The sequence below is a fragment of the Notolepis coatsorum genome (genome assembly GCF_963971535.1).
Source record: "Notolepis coatsorum genome assembly, chromosome: 10".
NCBI lineage: Eukaryota > Metazoa > Chordata > Actinopteri > Aulopiformes > Paralepididae > Notolepis > Notolepis coatsorum.
The window spans coordinates 45,570,660-45,590,726 of record NC_140174.1 but is presented as its reverse complement, the minus strand read 5'-3'; positions in this window follow the sequence as shown (position 1 = coordinate 45,590,726).

The following is a 20,067-nucleotide window of genomic DNA, read 5'->3' as shown; positions in this document are numbered from 1 at the left end:
CATAAATGACACAGCGTTCACCATTTAAAATGGAGTTTATTTACTTTGTGACACAATAGCCACAATAAATATACACAATAAAGAAATCTAACCCTAACTAACCTTACTGTCATGCACTTGTCCTAATAAACTAACCTACACTGTAGCACTCAACACTTTGATGAACATTGTTACTCAGCTGATAGAGTTGTACCCTTCCTGATGACTTGTCGTACAGAACTTGTCGTAAGTCGCTTTGGATAAAAGCGTCAGCTAAATGACTAAATGTAAATGTAAATAGCCAAACAAATGCACTAGCCATCAATATCTTATTACAAATGATTAGGGCCTATTACCAAAAAATAACTAAATAAATATCAAAATAAAAACTTAAATAAATGTATCAATTCACAAGTCCTTGTCTGCACCTTCCGAGTCCGAATGCAGTCAATGCTCGAGTCCATGTCCAAGTCCGCGTCCTCAGTGCACAAGTCCAAGTCGAGTCACGAGTCCTGAAAATCAGTCCAGTACTCGGACTCAAGTCCAAGTCCTGGACCCGAGTACTACAACACTGCACTACTTCATATGTTGTTCCGTTGTCAAGATCTTAAGCCGTTTTGAGCCTGGGCTCCAACCACAATGGTAACTGTGCTTAGTGTGTGAGTCTCAGTGGCGGCCGGTGGGTATTCGCCACTAGGGGCGCTATACCAAATATTTTGTACAGTACAGTACAGTACCACGCAACACTCATGGCAAGACGTGAGCGATTCGACTCACGCTCACGGCAATGAATCGGCTCTTATGAACGAGTCGCTCAGCTGTTACTACAACAACACACAACCAGTCAAATAAAGTATAGTCTAGACTCTAATTCACAACTTGAAACACAATATATAAATAGAAAAGTTAGAATCAAAACTCGCCCGTCTACAAACACAGGCAGATCTCTCCCTCTCTCCTTCTCTCTCTCACACACAGCGCGACGTGGAATCGATTTGTTACACAATCAGACCTATTATATACCAAGAATAACTTCAGTATGAGTACAGGGCTGTACACATATTTTGCATATTGTTAAACGAGCCAAGGCTAGCTATTAAACTATCGATATGAATCGAAAATCTGGGACCCTGATGTAAACAAGACAAACGTCTTTCTTTGGTCTGCATCCCCTTAACAATTGTGTGTATTGAGCCGTACTGTATTGTACCCATTCTGCAATCTGTTAATAAAGTTCTCATTCATTCATTCATTCAAACATAGACGATCTCTCTGTCTCTCGGATCAATCAAATCAAATAATTAACACATGTATGTTGTCATTTTAAACAACTCACCATTCATTCATTATGCATCAGCAGCATCAGAGAGCATTTTAGTAGTTACATTTTCAACAAGATTGCTGCTATTTAAACACTTCATGGAAACGGGGTAACGTTAACCTTATGTCGACTGTAGTATTGTATGACCTCGACATAACGTTTAAACGTTAACGTTACTCCGTTCCATGCACTAAGTGGCCAGCTAAGCTAACGGAGCTAACAGCTAGCAGTACAACGTTATGCCTGCGGCATCAGTAGACAACGTATCATGTATTAAACTAGAGTTAAGATCGCTAATCTACCTTGTTGTTGGCTTGTTGATAAAGTATATCCACTCCATGGCATTGTCCATCCAGCCTGTGTTGATGTCCATCCATTGTCCATACATGTCCCTCCACACTGCATCCATATATAGCTTGTTGTTAGTTAGCCAAGAGCTGTGTCTTTGTCCAGACTCCATTTCCGCCTCGAACAGCCTGCAAACTACCTGGCGTTCTATCGCCATGCTCTAAGACAAACTCTAACCTTAACCAACTTTGAAAGAGTGCCTAAGCTCAGTGTAGTAACAGTTGCTGTTGTTGTTGACGAGTCGACTGAGTTGCATTCTAACCAACCCGAGAAATGCGGCAATGGAAAAAAACTGGCATCGCGTCGGCCAATCAGAGAGCGTCTCCGCGAAATGCGGCTATGGAAATTCTTCACGGAAGTTCACACGCTGCTGGCTAGACCGCTTCAAATCGCGCTCGGATTCCAACATAATAGTCATATTTCAACGCACAACGCCGTATGCACTGATTGGCTGTGACGGAGACAGCGATCAAACTGTGACGCGCACGCAGAGCGCTATCGCTTCTTGCCCGGGCGAGAAATACGAAAAAATAAAAAAAAACGTCACTTCCTGCCCATGAAAACGCTGTTTTTTTTTATTTAGATAATAACGTTATATTGTGCATTGGAAATACAAACATACTTAAAATGAGTAAATATTATTCATTTTAAACATGTTTATATTATTTATAGGGCTATAAAACAAAAAACAAAAAAGTTTTTTTTTCTTCTTCTCTCATTTAACAGGTGGGTCGGCGCCCTAGCGCCACCAGTGGCGAGCTGCCACTGGTGAGTCTCAACATGCAGCTGAGTCTCTGACATCACAAATCAGCACATTTTCAGATGACTCAGTTCAGTGAGGGTGAATATTGTGAGAGGAGAATTGGAAGAATGCGCCAATATGAGAATTAGAGACATAGATCATATTATAGGGGAACTATGTTACTATTTCTTTCACTATTTGGGCACTTTTACACAATTCCTGTGAGTATATGGAACACCTCTGTAATATATATATTTTTTTTATTCATTGTTTGGATGGATAAGGGGAGAGGGATGAGGGGGAGAGAAAGAAATGAGACAAATTATTTCTAATCTATTTCTTTTTTCTTTCGCTGCAGCTCCCACTGTTGCAGCGACCACAGACCAACCCAACAACATCCCTGCCTGCACATCCAGAGCTTTGATCTTGAGGAACCAAGACAACTACAACTGCAAATGACGGGACAGGCTGCATGTCCACTGTGGCACAAGGAGCGAGAGGGCAGGCAAAAGTGTTGCCACTAGTCATAGCAAATAATGGAGGTCAAAGTGGTAAATAAGCCAGTTAACGTGTAACCTTGTATCTCGTAATTTGTGTGTGTGTGTTTTAATACAATTCTGAACTCTTGACTTGACTGACAACTGCTGTTACTGTACTTACAATAAAGATGCAAATAATTGTTATCTCTTGTCCAATCAGAATAATTTTTTTTACGTCATGATATGATTTCAGGCTGCCAATAAATTTGGAAAAACCTGGAGTGCGTGCCTGGACATTGTTTCCCTATTTTTATGTGTGGTACAATACACCATTCCCATCAGAACACTTGAATAACAGAAGAGACAGTTTTGTATGTAACGTTGTGTTTAATAACAATAACAAAACACACCAATAAAAATTGCATAAATAGCAGCATTAACAACAATATAATCTCTCATTTACATAACATAACTCGCTGTGGCAGAGGCTGGTGTTGTGCTTGTCGTCTTTCCTGTGACAAAATGGCATCCAAGGTAATACAAAAAGTCAACCAATGAACTAGATTCTTGTACCGGATCTCCTCTCTGGTAAACAAGAATACCCTGAAGACTCTGGCAGGAGCACTCATTCAAGGGTACTACGACTATGCTTGCACCTCATGGTACCAAAGCACCTCAAAGGTGCTAAAAACAAGATTACAAACATCACAAAACAAACTGGTCAAACTTCTACTTGACCTTACCCCTAGAACCCACCTCACCCCTGCCCACTTTGACAACCTAGGATGGCTTAGAGTAGACGACAGAGTACAGCATTTATATAGAGCTTGTGGTAAATTCCCACAGACTTTCTACAATAACGTGAGGTTATTGTAGTACAACACAATGAGATTGATTATCTGGAAGGAGGAGGAAGGATTCATACTGATAGAATTGTTGGTCTCCTCATCTGACTTAGCAGATGAGGAATAAAACGTGTACGCCAGACAAACCAGTACTGTAGTTCAACTCAGCTGATTTATTTGAACCAGGGCCAAGAGTGAATAAAAGGTTGCCTTTCACATACAAGAGATTATCAGAAAACATTAACAGGGCTGTCTGTTTGTACAGAAATATCACAATCAGGTTTGCATCTCCAACCTCAATAATGTACATAAAACAGTCGGTAACATAATCTGAACATACATTGACCATGCTGTAAGCCCTTTTTTGCATATAAGTAAGCCTGGTTTCTAAGCTAAGTTACATTCTAGTCTAACCAAACAATACGGGTTCCATCCGGCTTACTTACATCAAAAAGCAGTAGTTTCTCTGGTCGGGAGGAGTCGGTGGTGGAGCCCCCAGACCCCCTGGGTTGGGTCCGGCCTGAGAGCTCCAGAATTACACTTTGTGGGCCCTTATATCCTATCATTTCTAGCCAATAATAGCTTTACATAATACAGTTGGTCCGTGGGCGTCTTCGGTGAGCGGTTTCCTGTGGGCGCTGGCAGCCCCTCCCTCTGGGTTTCTCTGTGTGTCTTCTCACGGGGGGGGTTGGGTCTTGTCCCACGGGTGGGGGCTGGTGTGATGTCATCTTCCCTCAGTGATAAGAAGGGGGGTCTTTCTGGCCCCCCCTTCCTTGATGTGGCCACTTGAGTACAGAGGCCTGTTTCAATAAACCTTTTACCAACTATATCTCCTGTGTATATGAATTTACACATTTCTAATATTATGGTTTACTCTTTTGATACTAAACAGTTGATTAATAGATTACTTTGTTTGTGAGTTAGTGTCCATGCTTCAACAAGTCTAAACTGGTCTGCCCTGTGTTCAACCCAGCTGTCTCTGCTTCTACATTTACATACTGTCAATTCAAGAAGGTGTTGTTTGTTCTCTAAATTAGTCATTGCTTGAGTGGGGGTTGAAATAACTGTTGCTGCTGTTATCTGATGTAACTGTCTCAAGTATGGTTCCTTATTTAGCCACTGAGTCCACTCTGCTATTGAAAGGTAGCTGTGATGATCTCTGATTATTCACACATATTAATTATGAAATTCAACTCAATATTACCACATTTCCCCGTTTTGACGATTCTTATCGTCACATATGATATATTGACTTGATTTTCTATACATTCTAACCATACATAATAAAATTCATTTTTTCAAAATTTCTCCATTTTTTCTTTTTCCAATCTAAACATTACATATTTAAAGTCTAATCAATCACAATTTTTTTAAGTTACAGTATTCGTTTACATGATCTGGGGAGGACACAGAGATTATTATTCATTCTTTCATACATTTTGCTTCTCCTCTCTTGTTAATTCCTTTTCCAAGTCAGCCCAATCACATTTTGCATAATCAACTCAGTTGGTCTTCTCACCTCTCCCCCCTTTATGAACATCCCATGGACATAAATAAAAGTAACAATACCTACCACCTCCGCGCACAGTCGACAGGGAGGGCGGAGCAACACGCAAGGAAAAAAAATGTCCCCATGTCGGCCATAACCTACACCTAATACTCTACCTATGTGAATGTGTTTAGTTTAGTACTCATGCGTTGTGTCATAATCTATATCAGTTGTTACCGTTCAGTCACCTCCCGTCCAACATACCAATCAATCACACAGAGGCGCTTGTTCAACGCTTTGGTTGCACAGTCTCCGACCGTTTTCGCCCCCCCCCCCTCCACCCCATGTCGGCCAGCCTCAGCTGAAGCCAATGTTTGTAGGCCTGGACCTCGTCATATTCTGTCCCATGACTGTATTTCCATGGATCTACAGACGAACGACTCTGTCAGTCTGGAGGTTTGTCTCAAACCTCCGGCCTTTGTATCCGGGGCTATATTGAAGGAGGGGCAGCGTCACAAGCGACCTCTCTCCACAATCCAACAATCTCTCACAGGAACTGACGGAACGGGTTCACACCATCGTGTCATAATCTAATGAAATGCATTCCTACACATTTTTCCCCATCCCTCCACTTGTGATGGTCCATCCTCCCCCTCCGACTGAACTGCAAGGGAACAAGAACACACATTTTCTTTACACAATATGTCAAATATTTCTCAAGAGAAGCCAAATGTTTAACCATTATGCAAACGTAATGGGACCACTTAACTGCCATCGATCTGATCCAACGTATCCTCACGCTTCAACCGTCCTCTCACCAGCTCATAACAGAGAATTTAAGAAACAAAAGGCAAATAATCAAAAAACATTCCAACAGATGTGAAAGCAAATCAATGAACTTAACCAGCTCCAACCGCAGACCACCTTAATGGTTATTTAGAAAGAAAAGAAAAGAAATCAAAACTCTACACCTAAACCCTTCATACCTAAAACAGTAAATCAATGAAATAAAATTAAAACCAGGTTTTCCAAAACCACCCATTCAACATCTCATCACCCAACCGTCCCATTCACACATGTCAGTGACTTTGACACCTCTTAAGCCAGCACATCCACCCTCCACAGGAACCATTCACACCCAATCAGGCCACACAACCATAGATCAAAAATAGAATAGAAATCTAAATTCAATACCCTCATCCAATTGATTACATCCACCCAGACATATCATACTTAAACACATTTTGATATTTTTAAGACTAGTTTCACCTTAAGTGAAAGCTAAGTTGTGTGTGTGTATGTATGTGTCGATCAGATTACGTGAACGTGTGCCTGTGTGTGTCTGTGTGTGTGCGTGTCTGTGTGTGTGTGTGTGTCTGTGTGTGAATGGGTAATCAAGGCCTCCTGGCCCCCATCCCCCGCTCAATCATTCACTGAAATCAAAAGGACATCTCAATCTCACACATACATACAAAAATTAAACTTAAATAAAAGTAGTATCTGTACCAAAATAAAACTTAACACTTTGAATATGACCTACTCAAACGCTTTCATCCAATTTCTCACAGTCACATTCATTCGATCCTGAACATTTAGAGTTAGAAAAGAAATAAAAGCAAAAACCACAATTCAACATCATCCACGCTTCATTCATATTATAAACATATACTTCCTTTCATACACTCATTAATCAACCAACAGACAGACAAGCAATGACTAATTTAGAGAACAAACAACACCTTCTTGAATTGACAGTATGTAAATGTAGAAGCAGAGACAGCTGGGTTGAACACAGGGCAGACCAGTTTAGACTTGTTGAAGCATGGACACTAACTCACAAACAAAGTAATCTATTAATCAACTGTTTAGTATCAAAAGAGTAAACCATAATATTAGAAATGTGTAAATTCATATACACAGGAGATATAGTTGGTAAAAGGTTTATTGAAACAGGCCTCTGTACTCAAGTGGCCACATCAAGGAAGGGGGGGCCAGAAAGACCCCCCTTCTTATCACTGAGGGAAGATGACATCACACCAGCCCCCACCCGTGGGACAAGACCCAACCCCCCCCCTGAGAAGACACACAGAGAAACCCAGAGGGAGGGGCTGCCAGCGCCCACAGGAAACCGCTCACCGAAGACGCCCACGGACCAACTGTATTATGTAAAGCTATTATTGGCTAGAAATGATAGGATATAAGGGCCCACAAAGTGTAATTCTGGAGCTCTCAGGCCGGACCCAACCCAGGGGGTCTGGGGGCTCCACCACCGACTCCTCCCGACCAGAGAAACTACTGCTTTTTGATGTAAGTAAGCCGGATGGAACCCGTATTGTTTGGTTAGACTAGAATGTAACTTAGCTTAGAAACCAGGCTTACTTATATGCAAAAAAGGGCTTACAGCATGGTCAATGTATGTTCAGATTATGTTACCGACTGTTTTATGTACATTATTGAGGTTGGAGATGCAAACCTGATTGTGATATTTCTGTACAAACAGACAGCCCTGTTAATGTTTTCTGATAATCTCTTGTATGTGAAAGGCAACCTTTTATTCACTCTTGGCCCTGGTTCAAATAAATCAGCTGAGTTGAACTACAGTACTGGTTTGTCTGGCGTACACGTTTTATTCCTCATCTGCTAAGTCAGATGAGGAGACCAACAATTCTATCAGTATGAATCCTTCCTCCTCCTTCCAGATAATCAATCTCATTGTGTTGTACTACAATAACCTCACATTATTGTAGAAAGTCTGTGGGAATTTACCACAAGCTTTTATCCAAAGTGCTTTAGTAGTGGGGGTGGGGTGGGGTGGGGGTAGTAGAGTGACTATACTGTGTATGAACTGTAGGTGTGACATGGAATGCGGCCCCCACACACACAAACACACACACACAAACACACCATTGAAATGCTAATTGTTGGGGCATTTCCATTCCCCTCAAGGTTGAGAAGAAACCACAGTACGGGGAGATTGATTGATTGATTGAACATTTTATTAACAGATTGCAGAATGGGTACAGTACAGTACAGCTCAATACATACAATTGCTAAGGGGATGCAGACCAGAGAAAGACTTTCATCTTGTTTACATCAGGGTCCCCCATTTTCAATTCATCATAACATATATGACATACATGACATACAGATAGACAGTACTGCTACATCTATGACATACCAGATTTGCAAATACAGTACTGTTTGTGATACGAAAAGAGTCCAGAAAAGAGAGTATATACATTTGACATAGAAACTGTACATTGGAGGATGTTGGGGGGGGAGGTTGGGTAGGAAGAGTGGGTGGGGGACACTGTACAACTGAACAAGCAAAACTGTACATTGGAATATTGACTCCCTCCCAGCAGAACTCCGCACCGCCCCAACTCTGGACTAATTTAAAAAACTGCTCAAAACCCACCTCTTCAACTTGGCCTTCAACCCCTTACTTTCTCACTTTATATGTATATGTTGTGTCTGTCCACTATGTTGTTAATTTGTCATCCCCCCCCCCCCCCCCCCCTATGTAAAGCGACCTTGGGTCCTCTGAAAGGCGCTATATAAAACGAAGTTATTATTATTATTATTATTATACTTGGTCATTTACTGTACATTGGGGGGGGGTTGTGTTAGGACATTTACAGGGGCCAGTTTAGAATTGCAGTCTCCCGTAGGTGTTTTTTGAGAGTGTTTTTGAAAGTGGGAAGTATTTTGACATGTACATGGGTACTTTGGTCGTGTAGTGTATCTTGTAGACCAGGCCCATTGCATTTTGTAATGTACAAACCCTACAAATGTCCTAAATATGTACTTTCTCAGTCAGTGCTAAATGCAGTCCTCTTATGCAGCATCACTTTTCACATCAAAACAAAAGTAGAACTGTAATGTGGACTGTATCACAGGTCAATCACAAATGTCTCTCTAATCCTTGAAAACAATGCTGTTTACATAGCATTTAACATAGCATTAGTTGGGTTTTTTTATTATCCTTTGGCGGAATTATAGGTCAACGTGTAACTTTAATATTTCCGTTGGTGTATACTATACTACTGCCGTCCGTCACTGGACCATGCGTGTCCCGACACCGACGCCTGCTGCGCCTGCTGTGTGCTGTGAGTGTCAGTGTTGCTACAGTACAGTCACAGTCGTCAGTCAGTCACACTTATTTAACATGATCAAATAATTATTATAATATTTTTTACTTCACTTTGAAATATTATAGTGAAATATTTTGCAATGTTGTCGCATTTATCTTGTTGAAATCCTCCAACAGGCTCTTTTTTGTAAGTTGACTGGTTTGCACACCAATAATACAGTGCAATAATAGAATAGTAGAATAGATAGTAAAATTATGCAATAGAATGGCCAGAGTAAAATAGTGCTACAGTACAATCAACAGCGGGGTGTATTAGAAGGCTATGGTGAAGAGGTACGCTTTTAGCTTATTTCTGAAAATATTAAGAGATCTAGCTTCCCTAATGTCCATAGGTAAGATAAGATAAGATAAGATATTCCTTTATTAATCCCCTTGGGGAAATTCGTGACACACACATACAGCTCAACGTCTCATTAATGATATTAACAACAACACAATCATTACATTTTTACAGTAACAATGGCACAGCATAAATTCAACAGACATGTACATTTGTTGACACATGTCATCATTACAGGAGGCCTGAGACACTGTATGCGATAGTCGGCTGCATTCCACCATGTAGAAACATAGTGGATCGCGCCTGGTGAACTGGATGGGGGGCGGAGTGGAGGGGGGGGGGGGGCATTGGAGACTCGGGTAAGGAATTTGGTTGTGAAGCAGTCAAGGGGGCCCCCACCGACGCGCATCAGAGGCAGCCTGCCACGGCATATGGCGCCAGTTGAGTTACAACGACAGGGGCGGATGGGGGGGGGGGGGTGGGGGGGGGGGGTGGGGGTAGGGGGGGCCTCATCAATCTTATCGCTTCCAGACAGTACAGTTTGTCTCCTCTTTCCCAGAAATCACATCGCCGGAGAGTCAACTCCTCCGCGTTGACCTTGGCCTCGGTCTGTTCCACAGCAGAAAAGGATAAGGGGGGTGTGGGAAGGGGGAGGGGGGGGGGTGATAACATGCAGCTCGAGGCAGATATGCCGCATATGGTCAGAATCAGGTCAATTTTGTCTAATCATCGTCACCATCGTCGTATCCCCTATTACGGTACGGTGGCATCTTAATTTTCACGTCCCTAATTTCCGACGTGATATCCAGTATGGCCTGTGACCGCGAAAGTTCCTCTGCATGGTTAGAAGCAAGTCTCTCAAGAATTGTCTTCAAGCATGACTGTTCGTCTACGTGGTAGAGTTTGCCTCTTTCCAACATGGTCTTGGAGCTCAATTGTTCATCACCGCGCAGGGTACTTAGGTCAGCGATCTTCTTAAACAGTTCCATTAGGTTTTCCTTGATCCCGGCCAGATCCCTGGCCAGGGAAATCAACTTCTTCCGAATTAGCTTCAGGCAGTACCAGATCCAGCAGCTGACGGAGCCCAGGCCGAGCAGCATGACAATTAGAAGATATACATCCTCAACGTCGTTTATCTCCAGCGGGAAAAAGCATATCGTGAGCCAGGTCCCGTATGAATTTATGGTGTATCCCGCCTGATAGCTCCCAAGAGGGCATAATGGGTCATCCGCATTCTGCTTCCTTGTAGAGAATATGCGATCAATCGCTGTAAAAGCCCAGCTTATTAGATCCATATTACGGTCAAAATTCGAGTCGAGTTGAGGATTCTGTTGTAAAAAAGAAAGAAGAAAAAGGTCAAAAAACGTCGAGCGTCTCCAGCGAGTGCAGATCTAGGCTCCGGTGAAACGAGCTGTTACAGTGGGTGACAATATTGTCACAAGGAAAGATGAAATTACCTACCTGGGTTCCATCCTAGAGGCAAATCTTTCCTGTGACAAAATGGCAACCAATGTAATAAAAAAAAGTCAACCAACGAACAAGATTCTTGTACCGGATCTCCTCTCTGGTAAACAAGAATACCCTGAAGACTCTGGCAGGAGCACTCATTCAAGGGTACTACGACTATGCTTGCACCTCATGGTACCAAAGCACCTCAAAAGTGCTAAAAACTAAATTACAAACATCACAAAACAAACTGGTCAGACTACTGCTTGACCTTACTCCTAGAACCCACCTCACCCCTGCCCACTTTGACTACCTAGGATGGCTTAGAGTAGACGACAGAGTACAGCAACTTGCAATGGGCCTGGTCTACAAGATACTGTACACCACACCACTAAGATACCCATGTACATGTCGAAATACTTCCCAAAGGTCAGTGAATACCACGACCACAACACCAGAGGGAGTTCCACAAATCATGTTCAACCCAGATTCGGCTCAAACAAGGGACTAAACACGTTTCGCAATTATTAAAATGATAATACTTTTATTAATATTAATTAGGCTACTGCTGGCCATTCATCAAGCGAGACATTGCTGATTGTTTATGTATTTTATAAGACAAGACTACAGCAGCCGTGTATCTTGGATGTAATGATTGATTGATTGATTGATTGATTGATTGAAAGAAAATGTACAGATTGCAGAATGGGTACAATACAGTACAGCTCAATAAACACAATTGTTAAAGGGATGCAGACCAGAGAAAGACTTTCGTCTTGTTTACATCAGGGTCCCCCATTTTCAATTCATCATAACATGACATACATGACATACAGATACAGTACTGCTACATCTATACATTTATGACATACCAGATTTACAAATACAGTACTGTTTGTGATACAAAAAGAGTCTAAAAAAGAGAGTATATGATAACGTTATATACTCTCATATATAACATTGATTTAACTGTAGCTACTGTAGCAAGCCAAGTTACTATGGGGGACCCTGATGTAAACAAGACGAAAGTCTTTCTCTGGTCTGCATCCCCTTAACAATTGTGTATATTGAGCTGTACTGTATTGTACCCATTCTGCAATCTGTTAAATAAAGTTTTCATTCATTCGTTCATTCACTTACCGATCTTTGTGCACCTTCTTAGTTCAAGTGTCGAACGAAGTTGGACGTTGAATCTCCATCTGTGATCCTCGAACCGCACGTTTTGCATACTGCGATTCGTTTTTTGTTTATCACCGCATCGTTTTTATAACGAAACGCAACAATCCTGGGTAGCATTTTACATTTCGCCGTTCTGAATGAGTGAACTCAGCTGTAACATTACTTCCTGACTGTGGATCGCTCGTGCTATCGCGCAACGTGATTGGTTGTTTCAAAGTGGATCTGGGAAATGAAGTGTGGATTCGCGCAAAATGAATTAATATTAGGGATGTCCGATATTATCGGCCGACCGATATTATCGGCCGATATCGGCAGTAAAATGTGATATCGGAAAATATCGGTATCGTTAAAAAAAAAAAAAAAAAAAAAAAAAAAAAAATTTACCTTTATTTACCCAGGCAAGCAAGTAAAAACCAATTCTTATTTTATTTATTGTCAAAAGTATGCATTTTGGTTTAATTCAACAACAAGAGATATGTAATGTTAATTTTTACTTTTTTAATGATCATATTTTGCACAGATAATGCTTACATTTAGAAAGCCTTTTGAATGCATCCAGTGAAATTATTAGTTACCTGAAATTATTCCGTTTTTTTGGGGGGAAACCCTGCATATATCGGTATCGGTTGATATCGGTATCGGTATCGGTATCGAAATTAAGAGTTGGACAATATCGGAATATCGGTATCGGTAAAAAAGCCAATATCGAGCATCCCTAATTAATATATATACATTTAATAACGTTAATTTTTAATCGTTGGGCATGGGGGGAGGTATCAAGTCTTTTCAAGTCAAGTGAAGTTGCGTAGCAACAACAGACAATAAGTTGACTCGAGAATAACTCGTGTACAAATACCGATATGCCCTACTTTGTTTACTTGTTTATTGCACAATGTCGCTCTATTGGTTGGATTCTTATTATATATTATTACTATTGTATTATGCACATCGTTGCGGGCAATTTCATTTTATAAAAAAATATATATATATATTAGACACGGTGGGATTCAAACCCCGAGCGACGGCTTGAAAGGAATGGGCATAAACCATTACACCACGGTACTAGACAAAATATATCCATTATATATCCCTTTGACTGCTCCATTCGACAGGTTTTAACTGGTTAATTATTTTATTCAGCAACATTGCTTTAGACATATGGTATGGTATTTATTTTAGACAACAAAACATATACAGATCGTTATACAGTATACTGTGTAGGACGTTGTAGCGTCCGTCTAATGACTTTGCGCCTCCTGGCGGCATAAAATAGAACAGCAGCCTGGGTTCCTAATTCATTTCAACGACGTGATATCACTGTGCGCGCGTCGCGGCAAAGCGCCCATGAAAACTAAAAGCTTCATCTGTAGTAGTGATTATACATGCTTGATCAAAGGGTGGTCAAGAAGACTTAAAAGAAAAGAAAAAAAAGCCATGAGAGAAGGTGTACATGGTATTTTATTTTATTTTTATTTTTATTTCCTAGTTTTTACGGGGGTATTTATGCCTCTGGATGGTAGTTTGATTCTGTTTGATGGGTGTGTTGCATGATATGACACTCACATTTTCTTTAATTTTTTTGGCGTTTTTCTTTGTTTGCGCTTCTTTTCTCTATTTTTTTCTTAGGAACTGACGGGCTGAGGGGGTACCCTCGCCGGTCAGGATTGCAGGTTGGTGGTGACACAGCGGGACTGTTAGGAATGTCTATATGATGGGCTGGAAACTTGGAGAGTGGACTAGAGCTGGTTCATGATTTTGTTTTCCGCTCATTGAGAGTCCAGATGTAGAATCTGGGAGGTTGTGTCACGTTTTGGTGTGTGGTAAGAGTTGGGGAAACAAGGTTCTCTGTACATAGGTAAGCTCTGTAGGTTTTGGTTGCCATTGGCCAAATAGTTTTCATGTAAGGTGTGGCCATGTGTAATTGATAGTTGGCTTATGGGGGACTCTGTGACGGCTTGTTGGAGGCTGGCAGAGTATGTGGAAGATGTGTGTTTAAGGGGACTATGGTTTGTTACCATGCATAGGGTCTGTTGGTGAATGGGACCCGTCAGAGCTGAGCTGTCCGGACCGAGGAACTGTCTGGAAATAAGGTATGATTGTGTAATAATGATTATTCCACTCTCAAGGGTGGAGTAGTGTTGTGTTGAACTTGAGACATTTGATCTAGTAATATAGTACAGCACAAAAATAAATGAGAAGAAAGGTGATTTAATTGAATAATAACATAGAAGCCATGGAATATATAGATAAATAAATTGGGAAAAATGTATTGTCAATGCAGAACAGTAGAAGAATGTATCTGAGGGGGAAACATGTGATCTTCCAATCAATTGTGTGTTGTAATAACAAATCCAAAAAGCAATAAAAGGACAGAGGGAAAAATCATTTCCTTCTGTGGAGATCGGGGCAGTACCAAGGCTGCACACAACCAAGGGAAAACGCTTAGTGCACACGCAAAGGAGGAGCAACGGTCAAAACAAGTTAGCAGTAAAAACCTCAGAGGGTTTGAAAAGGGATAACTGACAGGGCTGGAAGCTAAGGATAAAATAGACCTTAAAGTGGTCCTTTCAAGGGAGAAAAATTGTATATATTTTCTTGGTTAAGTCTCCCTCGGTTTTTTAGAATGTTAATCTTTTTTTGGTGTGATGTATTAATCTTTTCTTGCAGAGTACATTGCATAACTAGACACATTTAAGCTAATTACATGGATAAAATAGTCGTAAACAAAAAAGCTGATAAATTTGGAAGCCAATTCTTGTTTGATTACCTTCCATAGTATGAAGTCATATCAATAACTGATGGTGTGTGTGACTGGAGAAGTCTAACGAGGGTGGGGGGGAAGAGTGAATGATGATTTTGTAACTGTACAGAAGGAAACGGTTTTTGTAGTTCGATTTGTGTATTTTCTTTAATTTTTAAAGAAATGTTAACAAGGTTATGGTATATATAAGGTTAAAGACATGTTTGATTTAGAAAATACTGGTGACATATGTGGGTTTAAAACCCACAAGGGTGGATTGTGGTATATTTCTGCATAGAAACATGTTTTAAATTCCCAGGAATCTACACTCAGGGATCCCTACGGTGTAAGTTTGGTAAAAGCAGAAAGACAAATATTTCATTACAGCCTTAATATAGTTTTACTAATGGTTACAAATAGAGGCTCTGGTTTCAAACTGTGTCTCAAACCCCCCTGGAGAGGGGGGAGGGAGGCCAGGGTGAGATCACCCATAAATTACACACAATTCTAAAGAATCTGCATTTATATCTGGTCAAAAACCATAGGAAATATTAATAGACTTCGGTTAGAGATAAAAGAATCACGTAGATGGATAAAGTAGAAGGACAAATTAACTAAACGTAGCATTGATTAGAGAATACATTATCTGTCTGTCTCTCTGACAAAGAGAGAGGTCACTAAAGACAACACCCTATTTTTATGACTATGGAAGTCTTGGGGCCTTGAGGCCAATGTTGAACCAACCCTTCCCCCACAATGGATGATTAGGCCTGGAGACACGCTAAAGTTAGTATCTCAACAGTTCCTCTATGTACTTTTGCCAGGACCCAAAGAGTCATTCAGGAAACCAACTGTTAAAATAGGTGATTAGATCACAAGCCTATCTTGAGGGCCCGACTTCAAAAGAAGCAGCTGGTCGCCTGCTAGTCACAGGAACTCCTTTGTTTACCCTTAAACAAAGGAAAAATTAATTGTCAAAGTTTAGAGAACAGTTAACTAGAAAATAATACATAATTAAATATAAAACATAGACTAGACCTGTTTAGATTATTGTATGGATCCATTTGAGACTAAACAAGATAAATAATAGCCATGGGTAAGTGATTTAAAGAAAGTTAAAATAACCATTGATACCTCCTAACAGCTGGTTTCACAGACAAGGCGTCAGCCGATGAGAAAAAGGGTCTGCAACAAAACCCGCCTACTTTTGATAAAATGACAAATACTAGGAGACTAAAAACATGGCAAAATATAATAATTAGACCTTCATACTGTACAAGGCAATAACAGAGAAGAATAGGTCTTGTTAATCACCTCAGTATAAGACTATAAAGATACAGATTTATCCTTTAAAAGTTGAGTTACGCTATAAAACATATTATGAACCAAAGATTAGAAGTTAGATTAAGATGCTTAGTGTTTTAAAAGGCTAAAAACTAAGTCAAAGATTACTTTAGAATATATTAATACAACAAGCATGGTTAAAGATCAAAAATAGGTTTAATTAGATAGTCAAACGGACACAGAACTCAAGAAAAGACTGTTAGCAACTGTCTAGTCAAAATAAAGAATAAATCTCTAAAGTTTAAAGATAATAAAAGCATGACAAAGTACTTTTAGCTGTAGAAAACGACTCATGCTCTATTTCGGTTTAGTAGAGAGGGCTGTTAAAACCAGAGGCTTTCCATATAAGGAAAAGAAATGGTAAAAATAGTCCGTACATAGTAATTACCAGTCCCCTTTAAGATCCAAAATGGCCGATATCAAGCTTAGCCAATAGAAAGAAGTGACGCCCCTAGCGATCGTCACTAGGACGACGCGGAAAGGGGGCGGGCAGTTGTCTTTAACTACAGGAACTGGCGGAGAGAGGGGAGGAGCAGCAGGAAAACGAGCGCACCCCCGCGCTACGCCAGAGGATCGATGAGACCAAGAGTTGCCAGGGGCAACCAGCATAACAAAGAACCAGCCTCGTGTTGCCAAGCCGACCCGAAATCAACAAACCGGAGGAGAAGACTTTTCTGATCTCGCAACAGCATATCAGAGACTTGAACAATATCTTTGTGAATCTTTATGGGATCCAGCTCGTATCTTGTCAATATGGGAACAGCTGGAAACCACTTTTATAATAAGATCTGAAGCTTCTTATTGGTGAATAAAAACAGATCGTCTGGTTGAAACCGAGCGAATCTCGTCTGTGCCTAATTCCTGCAAGCAAACCAATGGAATGAATGAACAGAGTCAACAACCCAGACAGAAGGGAAATTCCACTATACAAGTTCAGAACGATCGATCAGAGATACGTTATATTAGATGATATACGTTATTATCCTACTCAGACGGAAGTCTGTTGTACAAATTATTTACATACATACATACATTATTTCACAATAGTCTTCAACAAATCATGCACACAAATTGTAATCTGTGTTCCATCTATTGATTACATTTTTAATTCATACTTTCAAATGATGTTTTCTATGTTTTAACAGGACAACTTGAGGTCTTCCATAATGTCCTTCTCAAGTATTGTCCAAAGCGGTTACACTTTGAATATCCAGCGATGCAGGCACGCACAATGTTGGCTATCGTGGATCATAATGAGAACCACGAGACAAAGCGTGAACAGGCACAAACAGCAGTGGGTAAGTACTATACAGAAAAACACTCCTCTTACCCAGAGGTGTTTGAGTTTTCAGCCATAGAAATGTCTGTAATGATATACGGTATATAATTTCTGGCCTAGACATACAGTATCATAACTGACCCCATTTGTTTACATCACACTTGTGCCGGTAGAACAGGAATGAAATAATATAGCCTACAGATCATAATCCTAACAGACTGCAACATCTCATGGTTTATCATTTCCGGCCTCCTAAGACACAGCCTTGTCTTTCAAAAGCAGTCGAAGCATTGGGTTGCCCGACCTGTTTATACAAAGACAACACAAGGATTCAGTGATGACTTGATGGAGAAGGTCATTGACCGAAGGTTGGATCCCACAGTGAAATTCTGACACTCGTCATCACGCGTGACAGTCCCTCTTTTGGCTGCAAACATCGGCTTACTTCCCAGACCAAACAAAGACGACGCCATTAAAACACACACGTCACGATTCAAAGGCTCAGAAGGATAATTCTATGATTGTTGTCATCTGTGAAGGTATAAGACTTTTTTATTATTTCTATTTACTACTTTCATTTCATAATTGTCTTTATATACTTTGATTCTATTGCTACTATGTATGCATATATATATGCATATTACAGCTCCTGTCTGCTCACTGCAAACACAGGAACGCTAACCATTTTGTGACCCCCCCCCTCTTTTTTCCTTTGTGCCACTCTGAAACCCTTCCCCCATCAGGATGCTCAACGACAATAGCACTATGTAACAAACCATCAACTACACTCACAGCACACACATCCACACGTACACACTAACTTTAAATAAACAACTCACTGTAGCACCCACTTTATATTTATTGGTAAAGAGATTTGCACTACAACTCATACCTCATTGCACCTTACCCTAAGTTGTACCTCATCCCATTTCTGCATTGTACTGTATATTGTATTGTAACTCAGTTACTAATTTTTTTCCTACCCTGTATTGTATATATGTATATTGAACACTTTTGTTTACGTACTTTGACTTTCTATTTTATACTTATCTATTTAATTTTTTATCTAGCACACTCTCAGGAACAGGACAGAAAAAAGCATTTCATATAAAAGTATTATGTATTTTTGTATGACAACTAATAAAGGAACTTGAAATGGATCAGAGCGGATATCACTGATATTTTGATGACATATTGTTGTAAAATAACTTACAAGCATTTCTCAGTTTGAGTTCTGTTTATTTTAATCTGACAATAGATCATCATTTGAGTTGTACAGTGACATGTGTAATCACAGATAATGACTACACAGCTTATGGTTTATCCAGGGGTCAAGATTCAAGAGTTTTATTTGTCAGATACATACCAGGGCATACAGTGAAATGTGGGTGGTCATGCCCGCTACGATTGTCTAATAATAAAGACATAATAAACAGGTATAAAGAAAGCATGATAAAATAGACATGCTAAGGTCACTGGGGCCTATGTACACTACTATACAATATACAGTTTTACTCTATCCTTATGCAAATCAAATTATTGTACAGTTACAGCATATCCATTGCATCCTCTGCCTCTTTGAATCCTACATAAATCCCTGTAGCTGAAGGATATCTTTGGCGAATTGCACCAACGACACACGATGGCAACGGTTTTCGATTTCCTCTCCCCAACGTCTCTCCTCTGAGGGCCCATTCCAAGACGATGCGGTATGACACCAATCTGTATTGACTGAGAACACATAAAATGCTGTATGAATAACTACAAATAAACAATCAAACCATCATGAAAGTGGTAGCCTAGCTGTGAGGTTTTGTCCGCTGCTCACCTACTCGCTCTGTTCCTTTAAGCCTGTTGCTCACCTACTCGCTCTGTTCCTTTAAGCCTACTGTTAATCAATGGCATTCTCCTCACCTCACTAGCCCCCACCCTCGCGTTCGTTTGCTCTTCGGCAACCACACCCTTGGACTACCTGTCATTATGTGTTGATTGGTCTGGTGCCGAACTCACACTTCTAGTTCGATTATCAATTACCTCCCGCACCTGATGTGTATTCTAATTAGCACCCCTGTGGGCTTTAAGTACCTGGCTCTTCCCCTCTGTCCCTTGTCGGGTCGTGCCGTTTCATTCCGTATCATATTCTCTATCACCAAGACTCCTTCGGGAGGTCCTCTGTCTGTTTATGCTGTTTTCATCTCCGGCGTGAGATGCGCTCCAGCCTTCGCCTCCTGTCGCCATTGCCTGAGGGAGACGCTGGACTGCGCTCTCTAAACTTCCACGGGAGGTATCCCAGTGTTCCACTTCAGACCTCCGCGCATCAGACGTCCTGACGCGCATCCAGACCTCCGCGCAGCAGACGCCCAGACGCGCATCCAGACCTCCGCGCAGCAGACGCGCTCTTCACTCCTGACGCGCATCGCTTCCTAATACTCTACGGGAGGAT